We start from the raw sequence: 15,893 nt of genomic DNA, 5'->3' as shown, positions 1-15,893 counted from the left end.
CTCAGTCCTGCTTGAATTCTGATGACCCAAACACTTGCCCTTTTGATGCTATCTCATAAATTCCTTAAGCTTTTTTCATTCCTTTTTATGATCCTTTTTTTTTTGCTCCTTTGATTGGATGATTTCAAATGTCCTGTCATTGAGCTCACTGCTTCTTCTTCTTCTTCTTCTTGGTCTATTCTGATGTTGAGGCCTTCTATTGATGTTTTAGGGTTCAATTATTGTATTCTACAATTTTTTTTTGAGACAGAGTATCTCTCTATCAACCAGGCTGGAGTGCAGTAGTGGAATCTTGGTCACTGCAACCTCCACCTCCTGGGCTCAAGCAATTCTCCCACCTCAGCCTCCCAAGTAGCTGGGACCACAGTCTTGAGACACCACAGCAGCCTATTTTTTGCAATTTTTGTAGAGACAGGGTTTCACCATGTAGCTCAGGCTGATCTCAAACTGTTGAGCTCAATTGATCCACCTGTTTTGGCATCTCAAAGTGCTGGGATTACAGACATGAGCCACCAAGCTCCACAAGTGATTGTATTCTTCATCTTTAGGATTTCTATTTGATTTGTTGTTGTTGTTGTTGCTGATTGTTTGTTTCCATTTCTTTGTCAAATTTCTCATTTTGTTCATGAATTGTTTTTTATTTTATTTAATTATCTATTTGTATTTTTGTAGTTCTCTGAACTTCTTTAAGAGGATTATTCTGAATTATTTGTCAGTTATTTCATAGCTCTCCTTCTCTAATGGGTCCATTACTGAAGCTTTATTAGTTTCTTCTCGTGTGTTGTATTTTTCAGATTTTTTTATAATCTTTGTGTTTTTTACATTGATGCCCGTGCATTTGAGGACCTAGCCACCTCTTTCATTCTTTGCAGGTATTCTTTGGTGGTAATAGACTTTTACTATTTAGTCTAACCTGAGATTTTGAATGGGCCAGCTGGTTGCAACCATATACAAACAGTCTTTGGTGTCATGTTCTTGAGTTGCTTCCTGTGCTCTGAGGTTGAATGGTAGTGCTGCCTCTGCACCATGGTCCAGTGAGACCACTGGCTGGAGTCCACTGTCAGTTGGGGCTGCTGGCTGGGCTCTGCAATCAACTCTGATTAGGCAAGGTTGCTGTTGTCTTCCCAGGCCATGTGGTACTATTGTTTGGAATCTGTATTGTATTTCCTAAAGTTTGATTCCGTTGGCTAGTTTCTCCAGCATGGTGCCTCCATTGGCTAGAATGCAGAGCAACCACCAAAATCTGTTCCCTTGTCACTGTAAGCTCCACCCCTATCCTCCATCTCCAACTTACCCCAGGTGTCCAGCCCTGCTGGCACTCCCAGTGTTCCCTGAAGTATGTGGCAAGACTGAGCCTCCTGAAAGGGGTTCAGAATGGTGGGGAAGACAAATGTCAGCCTCCAACTCACTGCTCCCACAGTAGAAACTATGAGCTCAGAAAAATTATGTGTGCGGTACTGTGCCAGCCTGGAGGAAGGGCAGCAAGGTCAGAAAGAATTGTTCTTCTTACCATCTGATTGTGGGCTTTCTAGATTCTGTAGTTCAAAGGGGTGTCTCACATTCACTTCTGAGTTCTGTGGTGCTCACAATGGTAGTCTTGCCTTTTGATAGTTACTGGTTGGATTTCTGTTTGGGAGAGTAAAGCTGGAGAACTCCTATTCTTCTACATGGCTGAGATCATTCCTATATTTAGACTATAATTTATTCTTGTTTCTTGTTTTCTTTTCATTTTTTTAAAGATGGGCTCATTCTAATACCCAGGCTACAGTGCAGTGGCATGATCATAGCTCACTGTATTCTCAAACTCCTGGGCTCAAGTTATCCTCCTGCCTCATCCTCCCAAGTAGCTAGGATTACAGGTGTGTGCCCCATGCCAGGCTAATTTGTTGTATTTTTATTTTTGTAGAAACAGGGTCTCACTATGTTTCCCAGCTGGCCTCAAACTCCTGGCCTGAAGCAATTCTTCCACCTCAGCCTCCCAAAGTACTGGGATTACAGGCATGAGCTACTGTGCACAGTCTAATTTGCTTTTCTATATCTGATTTTCTAAAATATTGTTCTATCAGTTACTAAAAGAGGAGTGTGAAAATATTCACCTCTGTGGGTTTATGTATTCCTCCTTTTTTTCTATGACTTTAACTTCATGTATTTTGAAGCTCTGTTATATTCAGTACACACATATTTATTGTGTCTTCTTCGTGAATTGAACCCTTTATCATTAATAAATGTCCTCCATCCCATTTTATTCTGTGTATTCCATGGGCGATGAGAAAGGCATCCTGATGCGGCTGGTGGGGACCCGGTTAAGGAGCCATCTCCTAGGACTCGGCCGGTGCCCGTCTCATCCCCTCAGGCTGTCTCCTCACACGCTGGCCCAGGTTCTGCAGCAACCCCACCCAGCTACCTTGATTCCCCACTTTCCTCTGTGGCACCCCAAGCTGACTCCTGTGTGCCCTTCCAAGGTCTTCCCCACCCTGCCCCCTTCAGCATCACCCGGCTCCCCTCCCTATCGCTTGACCCATCCCATCCAGCACGCACTCCAGCCATCGGCTCTCACCTTGCCTGCTTTCTGCTACTTCCTCTATCCCTGTATTTCACTCGGCTGGGCTCTCTAACTTGAAGTTTCTCCAGTGGTGGGGTGGGGGGTGTGTTCAGGAGAGGAGGGTCTATTCAGAGCTGCAATCTAGTCCCGCCTACCATCTGCCATGATCCCAATTTCTACCCAAGAAATACATTTTAAATACAGCATTGCACACAATTGTCACCCTCTCAGAGAGGCTTTTCTGGCCAGCCTCTTTAATACCACATCCTGCCTCCCCTGCCTTCTGCCTGGTACTGTCTGCCACTCCCTCTCCTTTCAGGACCCAGGTGTGCTGGAGACATCCTGGCCAGGGTGACCTGCCCCGCGACACCCAATTCAGGGCTCAGCCCGGGGACCCAGGCTTGAGCCAGCCACTCCCCAGGACAGGAGGATGGCTCAAGACTGAGAAGCCCCCTCCTCACCGATTCCACCACCCGTAGCTTTCGCTGGGCACGAGGCTGATGATCTTCCAGTTTCTGTCGCCAAGAGGCATCTCGGTCCAGAGAGTGAGACTCTGGGGGAGAAGGGATCCCCTGGAGCTGGGCTCTGTACAGGGGAGCAGCTCTTCCCGTGCAAAGCCCCCACTTCCAGCTGGGCTCTTCCCTCCCACACACCTCACCCCTCCGTCCTCCCCAACAGCACCTGTACAAACCCACTGGCTTCTCCTCAGCCCCAAATGCCCCTCCAGCGACAGCACTTTCTCCTCCTCCTCTCCACGGCTAGGGTGCGGCCCCTCCCGACAGTGGTCTGGACTGTGGACTCCAGGTGCCCCACTCCCCGTCCCCATTCCCTCCTGGCCCAATCATCTCAGCTTTTCCTCTTAAGACCCTAGAGGAAAAGAGAAAGTTAGCCCCAGACAAGCAGAAGGAGGACCTAATAAATCACAAAGCAGACATCAGTGGAACAAGTCAAAGGCTAGTAAAGAATGCTATTGGCCGGGTGCAATGGCTCATGCCTGTAATCCCAGCACTTTGGGAGGCCGAGGCGGGCGGATCACGAGGTCAGGAGATCGAGACCATCCTGGCTAACACGGTGAAACCCCATCTCTACCAAAAATACAAAAAAATTAGCCGGGCGTGGTGGCGGGAGCCTGTAGTCCCAGCTACTCAGGAGGCTGAGGCAGGAGAATGGCATGAACCTGGGAGGTGGAGCTTGCAGTGAGCCGAGATGGCGCCACTGCACTCCAGCCTGGGTGACACAGTGAGACTCTGTCTCAAAAAAAAAAAAAAAAAAAGAATGCTATTAACAGCTCTGTGACTATAAATTCAATGACTTAGATGAAATGTATAATTTCATTGAAAGACACATATTACTAAAACTGACACAAGAAAAAAAGGAGTTTTATATCAATTACCCATATAAATTCATAATTAAAAACCTTGCCACATAGAAAACTCCAGGCTGGATGCTCTATTGGTTAATGAATCAAACATTTAAGAAAGAAATGCTGGCTCCCTGAGGTGGCTCATACCTGTAATCCTGGCATTTTGGGAGGCCAAGGCGGGAGAACTGCTTGAGCCCAGAAGTTTGAGACCAGCCTGGACAACATGGTGATACCTCGTCTCTGCTAAAAACAGAAAACGTTAGCCAGGCAATGTACGCCGTGCTTGCAGTCCAGCCTGAGCAACAGAGGAGATGCTGTCTCAAAAACAATAGTTTTTTTGAGTTCTTTCACTTTAAAAAAAAATTTTATTATTATTATACTTTAAAAAATTTTTTTTAAATAAGGGGATGAGGATGTCCCTCTTAGGGAGCAGACCGTGTGTCAGGCACCAAAGAACAGATCGAGTGGCCGTTTCTGGCTCCTCGCCTCCTTCCAAACAATGCACATCTGCTGTGAATTTTCATCCGGTTCCCCAGCTGATGCTCTCAGAGTCATCTCGGGAATCACAGGGATCCTTAAATCTCCATCCTGTCTCTGGTTGCCCCATCCCCCCTGCAACCGTCCCTATACCCTTCCTGTTCCTTTGCTTCTTTGGCCTCTTTTTTACTTGAATTATTAAACTTTTTTCCCCTACAGCATTGTTTGAGTTCCTTATGTATTCTGGTCATTAATCCCTTATCAGACGGGTAGTTTGCAAATACTTTGTCCCATTCTGTGGGTTGTCTCTTCACTTTGTGGATTGTTTCCTTTGCTGTGCAGCAGCTTTTTAACTTGATGTGATCCCTGGTTAAATAATTTTTGACGAGAGTGCCAATCCAGCAGTCTCTTCAACAAACAGTGCTGGAACAAGTGGAATTACTCATGCAAAAGAATGATGTTGAACCCCCATGTAACACAGTAAGTAAAAATTAGCGCAAAATCGATCAGCAACCTAAATGTAAGAGCTAAAACCATAAAACTCTTCAAAGAAACCACAGGGTGAATCTACATGACCTTGGATTTGGCAATAGCTTCTTAGATATGAAACCAAAAGTACATGCAGCCAGAGAAAAGATAGTTAAACTGGACTTCATCAGAGTGAAAAACTTTTGTGCCTTCAAGAACATTATCAAGAAAGTTATTTTAATTTAGTTCCTTGAAAATGGAGAGTACTCCTTCAGTGATTAGAAGAGCCAGAAGACGGAAACAAAGAACTTCTATTACTCACAGGTTATGGAGGCTACACGGAGGTCATTCAACATGTGGACCTGGGGCACTTGTCTTTAGTTGGGTCCAGGGAGGTGGTCAGAGCATCACAGTAGGGGGTGAGAACATTGGAGCATTTGAAGCAAATGCCCTCAAAAAGGGGCTCCCACCACATGGATCTAATCTAACTTTACATTTGGTCAGGCAGCTGGGTGCATGTGTGTGTACTGGTGAGATGGCTTTTAGGGGAAGGAAAGTGGAATCGAAGGGCAGCGGTTGGGAACTGGGCTTAGGCTATTAACCAAGGGCATTGTGTCTCATCTGGGGACTCATGTCAAGACAACGAAATGGATGCCGGGTCAGCATGGTAATATTAAGCCTCAACACAAAAGTGAAAAGACAAGCTGAAGAAAGTGAGAAAATATTTGCCAATCATATATCTGATAAGGGTTTAGTATCCTTAGTATACAACACACTCCTAAAACTCAGCTCGTAATATACAACAAACTCCTAAAACTCAAGCAAAATGATAAACAATTGAGTTAAAGAATTGACAAAAGACTTAGACAATTGCTTTAAGGTTATAACTTGCTTCTATCAGTTTTGCTACCAAAATTTATAAAAGAGCTCTAATTAATTGGCTTAAGATATAATAAGTGTTAAATCAATCATATTGTCAGAAAAGTAGAAACTTTAATGCCTTTAGATCATCCGACTCCAATAATCTTTGAGAAATAAAGACTGCTTAAAGATTATTGGTAAAGTAAATAAAAACTAATAAAATAAAAACATCTTCAAAATTTAGACATTCGGTCTAATTTAGGCAGGTCAGATACTGTTTGCTAGATGCTTTAAGGTTATAACTTGCTTCTATGAGTTTTAATAATTGTTTGACTTCCCTGACATTGTCTAAAGCCCTGTTTGTCCTGGTCCTGGGCTCTGCAAGCAGATACATGGTTGCAATTGCTTACTTACCAGGTTTTACCAAAAATAAAAGTTGCTGAGAATTAACACTGTAATATATATAATTGAGACTACTGAAGAAACAGTTTTACATGCAAAGCGGATAAGGAAAGTGGAATGTGTTTCTGACAAAAGGTTATAAGAAGGCATGGATATATAGTTTTTGTTCAAGGGAAGGCAATTTTGGCTAGTTCAAAGGTTTTGAAGCATTGTCCTAAGCAGGAAGAATAAGACAATACTGAAAGTTTAAACATGTTGTAAAAGATTTGTGAAAGATTGATCTTGTAAAGGAAGTTCTACAGGTGTGAGCAAGCTGGCTGAAATTTGAAGGGGATTATTTAGTTTTCGTATAAATTAAATATCAAAATAAAAGCACATTGATGCAGGGCCGGAATCTGAGCCAAATTATCTGGTTTTCTTACAGCATTCATCTTTTCTTTAACAAAAATTGTAAAGGGTTATAAAACTTTATGGAAATCTTACCTTATGGTCAAACGAATTGAGATTGGATAGATTTGTTTATAAGGTTTTATTAAGAATTGGGTTAAAGGCCAGTCCTGGTGGCTTATGCCTGTAATCCCAGCACATTGGGAGGCCAAGGTGGGCGGATTGCCTTAGCCCAGGAGTTCAACAACAGGCTGCGTAACATGGCAAAACCCCATCTCTACAAAATTTTTTTTTTTTTTTAATTAGCTGGGCTTGGTGGCCAGCACCTGTATTCCTAGTTACTCAGGAGGTTGACGTGGGAGGATCACCTGAGCCTGGGAAGTTGAGGCTGCAGTGAACCATGATCACGTCATTGCACTCCAGCCTAGGTGACAGAGTGAGACCCTGTCTAAAAAAAAAAAAAATGTGTTTAACATTAATAGATGGTACACTAATTCAAAGGTGAAATTTGGCTTCTGTGTTGAACAAGATTTTCATGTACTATTAAAAGATAATGAAAGATTTTTGTTTTCCTTTTGAATAAATGACAGAAAAAAGAGGAAAGAAAAGACAGATTTAGTTGGCCTCATGCTACCTTTATTGGGTCTTGTTTAGAAAGCCAAGTCTTTCCTCTACCAACAAGTAAAGACTTTTGCCTTTTTAAAATTTTCGAGTTATCATTTTGTCTAAATAAATGACATATAGTAATCCGAGATTCTATTTTGTAATATCAAGTGGTTAAATCTTTGATATGTAACAAACATTCTAAAGTAAAATTCTAAATTAAATCCTTTTTTGACCTGGTCAACCCTTTTGGATATGAGATACTCTAAAGTCCAAAAGAGACATATTTGGTCTATTGAAGCCATATAAGAAATATTGTCAAATACAAAATAGCGTTAAGCTTTCTTTGGGTTATATTCATATAAATACATTCTTAGTATGTGTCCCAAAGTTGTAGAAGATCCCTATAATCACATTGTTGTGCAAAAGATCTCCAGAACATTCTCCAAACAGAAACTCTATGCACATTAAACAACCTCCTATTGCAGCCTACTCCCAGCCTCTGGTAATCACCCTTCTACTTTCTGTCTCTGTGAATCTGACTACTCTAGGGACCTCACGTAAGAAGAATCATACAGTATTTGCCTAGCTGTGACTGGTTCACTTTAGTTTGCGTAATGTACTCAAGATTCATCCATGTTGTAGCACGTGACAGGATTCCCTTAAGTCCAAATAATATTTCATGGTGTGGATGGACCACACTTGGTTTATGCATTCATCTGCTGATGGGCACTTGGGTCGCTTCCACCTCTTGGCTATTGTGAATAATGCTGCAGTGAACTGGGATGTTGAATACCACTTCGAGACCCTGCTTTCCGTTCTTCTGGGACCATATCCAGCAGTGGAATTGCTGGATCCTAGGGCAGTTCTATTTTTAACTCACTGAGGACCCTCCATGCTGTTTTCCATAGCAGCTACAGGATTTGAGATTCCCACCAAGAGGGCACCAGGGCCCTTCTCTGGTCTTGCGTGTGTGATTTCCCAGAGATCAGCCCCGATTCTTCTCAGGAGCCCAGCTGTCTTGCTCCGCCTGGCGTTTACCTGCGGTACTGCAGGCTCTCTGGAGCTGCTGTGCACGAGGCAGAGCTCCCACCCAGGCAGGTGAGGCAGCAACTGGCCAGCCCCTGGGCTGACTGTGGGATGCAAGTTCTACTCTTCTTTTTCATTCCCGAAGGGTAAGCCTCGAGTCGGGAGTTTTTCTCCGGATTCCACCACGTGGCGCTGGGGAGGCAGAGGAGATAGGCAGGCAAAATGCAAGGAACTCTCCTACCTGCTTCTGTGCAGCTCTTCTTGGCTCTCACTGGCCTGTGTGCTGCAAGCTCTGAGCTGATTCCTGGAGTTCTAACAGATGCAAATGGTTGTTAAGTCAGCGTCTCTGAGGGGGAACCGTGGCCTGGGGCTTCCTCTTCTGCTGCCTTGTTGACTCCCTTCAACGGTTCTTGCCTAACCCCCGCTACTTTCCCGTCTGGGGACTTAATGCATTCTCACTCACCTCTTGTTCAGCCAACCCTCCCCATGCCTTACAGGATTTATGTCTCCAGCAATGCCTCCTAGTGAATGGATGAAAGTTACCCCTTTCTTTCTCTCGCCAGAAAAAGGTGAGCGTGAGAGAGGTGGAAAAAGAGAAGTCATGAGTTGCCAGGTCATCCTAAGTCAGCTCAAATTTATCAAAAACTACAGTTGCAACTCGACAGCCTGGAAGGGAATATCCGTGCCTGTGTGGCCCCTGGAAAGTCCTGGAATACCCATAGGGATATGCTGGCTGTGTTTCAGACTGTTGCCTGTTAAGATTCCTCAAGTCTAACCAAATGGTCTACTCGCTGTTTCCTAAACAAACCACATCTTTCAGAAACCATTTTCTGGCTTACAAAAATCATCCGGCTTGGAATTCAAAGCCCAGTCATTCTTCAAGGCCCGTGTCAAATTGTTTCACAGGGGGTGATGCAAGCTCGATGCCTGGACAGCGACAGAGGGCAAAGGACACAACTGGGAGTTATAATATTGGTACTGAGATGGTTGCCGTGCTCAGTTTCGAGGCCTCAGTTCTAAGCAGAAGGTGCTATAGAAGGAACATGTGAACTGGTAAAAAGCCATTTCATCAAGCATCACCCTGGTCGATAGGAACAAAAGGCATCATAGTTCTCTTGCTCTAGTACTGCTGGCCTACTGCCCCATCCCCCACCCATTTGTCTTACTTTTGGTACATGAGAAGAACGCAGGGCAAGGACAAAATGAATATGAACGCTAAATTATTATGCAATATGAGGTAATGCTGGAGTTTAATCTACCAAATGCGTTTAACATTAGTAAAAACGTGTAGAACACATACCCAAATAATCAATGGTGGCGAGGTCACCATTCCTACAGGCAAAATGTCTAATTTGTCTACTAGGACAGAAAAGCATTTTTAGTAGGAATTTAATTTGTATTATTTGAAGACACGAATCATTCTCTCAGTAAAGGAAATCGATATTCACTGAGATGTGTGTTAACCATTTTCCTCTGGACACTTTATATCTATTGGGCACACTTGCAGTCAGTGGACAGAGTGTGTGAGGCTTTGCTGCTCTCATGGAATTGAGAACTTTTGGGCTTTGTCCTCTGAAACACAGATAAAGCAGTTCATGGTCCTGCTGCAGAGTCCACTGTATCTGTGACACCTAAGAGAAAACATCTGGCCATAAATTTATTGAGTCTGCTATTTGCGTCTCTATTAGCTAGGGTAGGGCTTCTCAAACTGTTGATGGAGACACCTGGGAGGCGAAAGGGAATGAAATCCATGTAGTGGGTTGCAATGTGAGTATGTGTATGTGTGTATGTGTCTTGACAGAGGGACAGATGGGAACTACAGGGAATTGTTTCACCTGTTTTTTGTTTTTGTTTTTGTTTTTGTTTTTGAGACGGAGTCTCACTCTGTCGCCCAGGCTGGAGTGCAGTGGCGCAATCTCGGCTCACTGCAAGCTCCGCCTCCCGGGTTCACGCCATTCTCCTGCCTCAGCCTCTCCGAGTAGCTGGGACTACAGGCGCCCGCCACCACGCCCGGCTAATTTTTTTGTATTTTTTAGTAGAGACGGGGTTTCACCATGGTCTCGATCTCCTGACCTTGTGATCCGCCCGCCTCGGCCTCCGAAAGTGCTGGGATTACAAGCGTGAGCCACCGCGCCCGGCCCACCTGTTTGTTTTTAAAGGCAATTACATCGGAGCTGAGGAGGGCATCTTCACTTCCACAGTCATTCTCTTGATATCCTGGTCTAATCCCATGGATAAATTGTGTGTGTGTATGTGTGCGTATTGACTCATGTTGAGACATAAATTATACACAGGCTCTGACCCACTAAATATTACCACTCGTTATTTATAATGGAAGTTAGATATTATGTTAAATGTGCACATGGGGGTGTGTGTGTATATATAATTTATGTCTCTAGACTCCAAGACACACTCCACACTCATAGATCCAATTGCCTATCCTGACATCTGCAATTGCTTGAGAGAGAAAATTCACACTCCAGAACTGAACCTCTAATCTTTCCCCACTTCCAACTCTTCTACACAGTGATTAATGACAGTTGCTCAGATCAAAAATAATATGCTGAATTCTTAGACTTTTCTCTTGGCCACACATCCATTATACCATCTGTCAGCAGATCCTTAAATTCACCTGTCAATAAAGCTGACCTTGATAATATCTGCCACATAGTGAGGATTTCATCAGCTGTAACATGCAAAGCATTTAAAATAATATCTAACTTCCATTAAAAATAACAAGTGGTAATATTTAGTGGGTCAGATCTTGTTATAGATGTATCACCTCTTTTATGTCATCTAACAACAACCATGACTCAATAATCTCTAGGTATATTAGGGGCTGTTACAACCCTCATTTTGCAGTTGGAAAACCTCAAGGGGCATGTGCATGTGAGTGGGCTCTCTCTCTCACACACACACACACGCACTCAAACTGAGGCATAGGGAGGTTGCACAATGTCATGAGTCCCCAGGAAATGAACCCAACTATTGGACTCTATAGCTTTTGCATATACTAAAAATAATGATCTGCTTGGAAATCCAAGAAAATGCCCCCATCCAGTTGCTTAGGTGAAAAACCCTGGAGTCATCCTTGACTCCTCTCTTCCTCTCATCACCCACATCCAATCCCTCTGCAAATTCTGTCATTCTGTCTAAGCTATCCAACATCCAACCACATCGCACCACTTCCACTGCTGCCACTCTGGTCTGAGCTACAACCACCTCTTGCCTATCTGAGTGTAATAACCTCCTACCTGGTCTCCCTATTCTAATCTTAACCTTCTTATAGTGTATTATCTACAGTGATCCTTTCACGTCATTAAGTCCAATCACATGTCTCCCCTACTCAATTCCCTTCACTGACTTCCTTGTCACTCAGAAGATAAGCTAAAATCCTTATAAGGGCCAGTAAGGCCTTACACTGTAATCTGTGAATCATCCATTACCTCTCCACCTTCTCTGCTATACTCTCTCTTGCAAACTCCTTACCAGCCACCCTGGTGTTGCAGCTGTGCCTTCAACATTCCAGGGTTTCTGCTGAATGAGGGCTTTTGCACACTCTGCTCTCTCTGCCTTTGGTGCTCTCTCAAATCTAGCTAGTGGCTGGCTCCTTTATCTCCTTTAAATCTTCTCAATTTTCATCTCACTCTACTTCATCATGCAACTGCCCCCCTCACAGACCAATGTGCAACCAATTCACTGCCGTTTTCTTTTAGCCCATACTACTTGCCACCTTCTAAAATACAGTATAATGTACAAATTTGTTTTGTATTTCCTGTCTCACCTCTGTCTTCGGTTGGTGGTCTAGTAAGTGTTGGGACGTAACAAACCAGTTTGGGCAGCCACCGGGAGTAAGGCTCATGTCTGCTCCATGTGGCAGCAGCTAGGGTGGCTAAACCGAAGGCTGGAGGAATCTGCTTCCAAGATGTCTTACACAGGGAGGGGGCAATTTTGTGCTGGCTGCCAGCTGGTGACACTCAGAAGAGTCTGAGGGCCAAGCAACTTGGTTCCTTTCCATGTGGCCTGTGCTTCCTCACAGCACAATGGCTGGATCCCAAGGATGTGTGTGTGTGTGTGTGTGTATATATATATATATATATATATGTGTGTGTGTGTATATATATATGTATATATATATGTGTATATATGTGTATATATATGTGTGTGTATATATATGTGTATATATGTGTATATATATGTATATATGTGTGTATATGTATGTATATATGTATATATGTGTGTATATATATGTGTATATATATGTGTATATATATATGTGTATATATATATAGAGAGAGAGAGAGAGAGAGAGAGACAGAGAAAGAGAGAGAGAGAGAGAGAGGGGGAGAGAGAGAGAGAGAGAGAGAGAGAGAGAGAGAACCAGGTGGAAGATGTATCATCTTGTATGACCTGGCCTCAGAAGTCAAAGTCCCCTCTGCCATTGGCCAAGGCACCACTACCCAAGTTCTACCGGATGGGACATAGACTCCATCTCTTTTTTTTTTTTTTTTTTTGAGACGGAGTCTCGCTCTGTCACCCAGGCTGGAGTGCAGTGGCGCGATCTCGGCTCACTGCAGGCTCCGCCCCCCGGGTTCACACCATTCTCCTGCCTCAGCCTCCCGCGTAGCTGGGACTACAAGCACCTGCCACCTTGCCCGGCTAATCTTTTGTATTTTTAGTAGAGACGGGGTTTCACCATGTTAGCCAGGATGGTCTCGATCTCCTGACCTCGTGATCCGTCCGCCTCGGCCTCCCAAAGTGCTGGGATTACAGGCGTGAGCCACCGCGCCCGGCTAGACTCCATCTCTTAATGGGGAGTGGCTAGATGCTGAAAGAGCAAGCAAGACAGAAAATATTGTTGCGACCATTTTTCAAGAAGGCAATGTATGAAAATTGGGTCCGCCAAAGGCTGAGAACCCCTAGTGGGGGAAGCGGGACAAAGAAGTGGAAGAATCCAAGCAAGGGTGCAATCCCAGAGGGAGGAAAGATTCCACAGGGTAGGGAGAGCGAATTCCAAGCCATTTCCAGCTCTCTGCTCATGCAGGTAAAGCAGCTCCAGGAGCTGAGGGGCTATCCTCTGAGAAGGAGCTCCAGGGGTGTAGGCTTCAGAAGGAAGAGCACATCGAATCAGAGAAAGGGGTGCCAGAGGACTTGGGCAGGGCACCAACACTGCCCACCACATCCTGCCAGAATATGAGCTTAAGGAAAGACATCTTTGTTTCACTCGCTCTTATATACCCAGCACCAATAAGAATACCTCTTATGTAGCAGGTGATCATTAAATATTTGTTAAACTGAATGGAATTGTCAATGGAATAAATATTTCTTTTCTTGCTTTTGTCTTTTGTGCCTTGCTGCTAAAGGTCTTCCACAACCAAGATAATACAAGTTTTTCTGTAGCTTTTTCTAATACTTCTTACAGTTGTGTTTCTTACATTAACTTTCTAATGCCCCTGGAGTCTTTTTTTCCCCCTCCATGCTAACTGGTTTGTTGAGGTATAGTTTACATGCAGCAAAATGTACAAATATTAAATTTACAGATTGATAAATATTTACATATGCATATATCCATCATTCCAGAAAGTTCTCCTATGACCTTTTATGATCAATAATAATCTCCCCAATAGAGGTAACCATTATTCTGACTTCTATCACCATAGAGTATGAAAATGAATTAAAAGCCTCAAATTGAAGAACAAAAAGTTGAAATTTCAAACAAACACAAATATAAAACAATTAGGTTTTGTTCTTTTACATAAAGGCAAACAAAGGTTAAAACTAAGTAAAATAGAGGTTTTTGACCATGAAACAAAGACCAAACAACAGTGCTTAGAAGCAAAACGGCTCCTCTAAAGCAGAGGGAACACATAGAGTTTATTGTTCCGCCTTTCCCACTGAGGTCCGCTTGGAATCTGTGTTTATGTGTGGCGGCAGAGTGGGGTCAAGGTTCATTTTTGTCCATCTGGATCATTTTGTCCACCTGATCACCCTGCACAGCCGTCCAGTCCCTGAGGCTCTCCAGCGCCCACTCTGTTATAGATGAAGTGTCCATGTATGTGAGGGTCTGAGTCTCTCAGGTGGCCTTATGGGCCAACCTGCTGTTTTGTGGGTCGGAGACTTGGTCTAGAGTGTGTGTGTAGGGAAAAAGTGTTCATGATTGGCCTCACACTTCACCAGGGGTGAGGGATTTACTGTGGCTTTTTGTCCTTTCTCTAGGCCCCAGGATCCCCCAGGCCTGTTCTCTCTATGCCTTTGGCCTGTTTCCCCCAAACCTGAGCCCACCCTCCCCCCCCACTTTGTTTGTCCCTTCCTTGTTTCACAGCCTCGAGATGCCACTGACCCAGCACCCAGGGCACCTGGGAGACTCAGCTATGGAGAAAAGGGAGGTGGTGGCAAAAGAGACGCCTGCTGGGGACAGGCAGGCGTAGTAGGGCAGTTGCCTTCTCATGCAAGTAATCGTGAAGGTCATGTTATGGTGTCAGGGAGAGCAGTTGATTTTAGTGTCAATTATCAAAGCGAGTTTCCAACGAAGAAATAAAGAAAATGACAAGATATGGTTTGGCTGAGCCGAAGCAGTACTGATTACAGACACCTGCTCAACTGTTTGCAGTGAAATAACATGCACGTGAGTCAGGTTAAGTTTGTTGTACTTCAACGTAAAAGTGGTTATGAAGTCCATTTTCAAATATTCCGCTTTCAAAACATGTTCCTTATTTATATTGGACGTCATCACTTAAATAAAAAAGAACTTAAGTCACGATTTCTCCTTATAAGACTTTATTAATGCCAGAAATGAAACAGCAAAAACAAAATGAATTTGAAAAATCAGTGTGATTGTGGGTGCAGAGATGGTATGAACAGGGACTGAGGAAAAAGCCGGGACTGAGGACAAAGCCAGGTCTGAGGAGAGCCTTCAGTTTCAACTCGGAACTTTTAAAGGTCATAATTCGGCTGATCCTGTGAAGTGGACTCTACAGTGGGTAGGTAGCTTCGTGCGTTTATAGCCAGGCTCTTCCTGATGTGTGCTGGACATCAAGGCTCTTCCCTCCCCAAGGAAAGCTTAACTCCCAGTGCTCCTGGGTGTGTCACCTTCTGGACTTGCAGGCTTGAGACCCTTGGGTCCCCCGTCCTGCACTGGATGACCCCTGACTGGGAGGAATTTTCTAACGAGATGAGACAGAAGAAAATCAAACAAAAAGGAACCACAGAAAACAATGTGGGGTTAATTGCTGCATTGCCCTGTTATGCTGATTCCCACATCTTGTAGGTCTCTGGGATCATTTCTGTAACAAACATCAGGCCCTTGGTCAGAAACACACACACACATCGATCATCTCCACCAAAACCAATTATCTTGACTTATGGTGCCTTTGCTGCTGTCAGCTCAAAAACTACCTGTACTTTGTTTCCTTGAATTGTTATGCTTTTGCATAGCCATCCTCTAGCAGTTTTATCAAAGCAGGACATAATTGCATACACTCTGGAAATGAGGGGTGAGTCACCTTTTTCAAAATTAAATTTTTAAAATTCTGACCCCTATCGCCTTCCATACCTTTAATGTAGAGAGTGCCTATTCAGAGCATTCCATTTTTAAGTAATCACATCCAAACAGGTCACACTACCTATGTGTGTATTTCTTCCTGCTATAAATATGTTTCGGGAAATGTTTTGTAGAAACAGATTTCTTTTTTTTTTTTTTTGAGACAGAGTCTCGCTGTCACCCAGGTTGGAGTGCAGTGGCGCGATCTCGGCTCACTGCAA

The sequence above is a fragment of the Hylobates moloch genome, unplaced genomic scaffold, assembly GCF_009828535.3.
Source record: "Hylobates moloch isolate HMO894 unplaced genomic scaffold, HMol_V3 SCAFFOLD_7, whole genome shotgun sequence".
Classification (NCBI taxonomy): domain Eukaryota; kingdom Metazoa; phylum Chordata; class Mammalia; order Primates; family Hylobatidae; genus Hylobates; species Hylobates moloch.
This window is presented reverse-complemented; position numbering follows the sequence as displayed.